Raw genomic sequence first — 2,784 nt, 5'->3', positions numbered from 1 at the left:
TCACACACACAACTATCATACATGCATACTAACTAATCTAATGATCAATGGTACACCATATCAAAATGGATGCAAATTCAAAAACAATGGCACCACTAAAGAGGATGCGAAGAAAGAGCCCACCACTTCAGCCACCCCTCCAAACTTCACAGCCATCTACCTCCTCTCAACCAAGGCGACCACAGGCATTTGTGGTTCATAGTGATAGATCTGATGAGGATTCTATGCATGACATGGAGACACAAGAAGTACAAATGCCACCCCAGTCACCTACACAACCATTGATGGGGCCCAGTCCTTGGAGCTTGTGTGGCCACCTACATCAACTTATGCACTTTCCAATGCAACAAAAGCTTTCTTAGAGAAAAGGGGCCTTGGTGGTTTGTTTGACTGCCTAATATCCTCGGAGGGCACTCCTACAATGACCACTTACATCAAGGAATTTCTCCATTCTTACCACTCATGTGATGCACATGTTGGCAAGTACGGCACCATCACTGTAAATCAGAGCCAACTCAATATTATACTCAATACTATAGTCATTCAGAGGGCCATCTCACTCCCAACTTAAGGCAAAAAATATCCCACAAGGCCTATCGATGCTAAATTTCTTGAAATACAGCCTATCCTCACCAAGGGCACCAAGTTCCATAGGGATGGGATATTACTTTGCACCATCATCAACCCTCTACTCAAGGAAGCAACAACATTCCTATCAACAATCTTGGGAGTAAAGTGTGGCAAGAACCAAACCTTCCCACTCTGCACATTTGTTTTGTTGAGTAGGTAGCTAAAGCAAGATTGGATCTAGCATTTGGTCATCTCCATCACAAAGAAATTGGATGGTTCATCTAGCCAAAAAAGCAAGATTCCACACTTATTGGCAATAATCATTAGTAAGGAGATAAAAGTGCTCAAGTCATGTTAAGAACAACGCTATAGTAGACCAAGGTTTGATGAAATATGGAGTAGACATGATATCACATGGGCAAGAACAATGCGTCCTTCTTGTTCTTATTTTAGGGTAGCCAATGAGGCAACCCTAGATAGCAAACAAGGTTAGCAGAGATGCAACCATGTGACATTTTTTGTAAGCTTACATAGGCCTTGGTATAGGCCCATGTAATGGGCAGATGGGTTGGCATATAAGGCTATACGAGAGCCTGAAGGATATAGGCAAAAAAAAAGGAAGCAATAGATTTATAGGCTGGCTATTAGTCCCAGCTTTTATAGACTAGGTTAGTAGAACCTAGTTTGTCATTTTACAAACTATCCAATGAGCAGTTTAGGAACATTTGAGCTCCTATAAAAGGGTCCCCTTGGTGGAGGGACACAATTAGTTCAATTAGTGAACATTTCCTTATCCTTGAGGTAGATGTTCAACAAACCAAAGCCATCTTATATCAAACAAGAAAACACCATGACTTGTACAAGTGATCTTTTTGTTCAAGATTTTAAGGTTTGGAAAAGTGTAAGTCCCCAAGAAGAAATGCTTTACTAAGAACTACATAATATAGTATATTTCATTCAGCAAAGGTTACTAAAAATCAGGGACCTTCCCATAGTTTTTTGAATTGTCTTAGGGCATGATGCAATTTGAATTCGATTTCTTAGTGTTGAGAATGGGATAACAACCATAGATTGGCACTGAAGTATGTCTACCCTAGGTGTTGATCAAAAGACGTCTAAGGAGAAAGACTTCGACACGATGTTGAGGGACATCTTGCACTTAAGCATCACTCTTTTAAGCTTGTGAACTTGCTAATTGAGCAAAACAAGAAAATTGAATTCCTTCTATAATAGAATCATCTAGTTGTGATGAAACTAAGTTGGCCAAGACACTTTTAATGGATATAGATCATCCAGCTCTGATGGAACTAAGCTACTTTTAATGGATACAATCTTAGATATCCCTTTTTTGAGATTTTGGGCTTGCTAATTTACCAACAAGAAACTGGAATTCCTTATATAATACAAATTGCCTAGTTCTGATGGAACTGAGTTGGCCAAGACACTTTTAATGGATATAATCTTATATTGATAACCACTCTCAAGTATGTATGTGTATATATATATATATATATACATGAGTGTGTGCTTGTGGGGTAACTTTTTGTACAAGGTTGAAAGTACGGGGTTTGGAATTTTATGGCCCACTATAATGATGGAGACATATAATAGCCTTGCTATTTGTATAATCTTGGTTAGGTCAAGTCATATATCTATTCATTTGATAATGCACTTATTGGTTGGTTTATTGGAGAAATAGATTGTTATAATGTATTGCCTCATTTATGGATCGATCTTGTATGGGAAAGAGACGAGTTAGGCTAGCCATAATTGGTAAATAATTTAGTCAAGAAGTAGGAGGAACCTACACACTTGTGTGTTTGTAGGATTTCAACCATCTCGTATAAAGTAAACCCCATTGGTGGAAATCTAACTTGTGGCATTCGAATTTACAAGACATGGGGTTTTCCGACCCACTACCAACGCCTTCCATGGCTTGCCAGGCATGACTATCTTCTATTTTCCCTATCATTGGTAACATGACCGTTGAAGTGATTTGCAAGTCGTCATTATGTTTCGATCATAGTCCTCTTCAACAAGCTTGTGCATAGCTCTAGAGATGTAATTAGTGGTTGTGTGTTTGACTATTCCGTTCATAAGTGTTTGAGTCCCAGTGGTAATAGACCATAGCTCTGCCTTGCCTCTCCACTTGTCGCCTCGCTGTGCCCTCAGCTCATTGCCCTGCCTCTCCTGCTCTACCCTCCGCTCAACCTC

The sequence above is a fragment of the Dipteris shenzhenensis genome, chromosome 14 (genome assembly GCF_047967505.1).
Source record: "Dipteris shenzhenensis isolate YYH24624 ecotype China chromosome 14, Dip_SZ_1.0, whole genome shotgun sequence".
NCBI lineage: Eukaryota > Viridiplantae > Streptophyta > Polypodiopsida > Gleicheniales > Dipteridaceae > Dipteris > Dipteris shenzhenensis.
The sequence above is the reverse complement of the archived record's forward strand: the minus strand, read 5'-3'. Positions refer to the sequence as shown.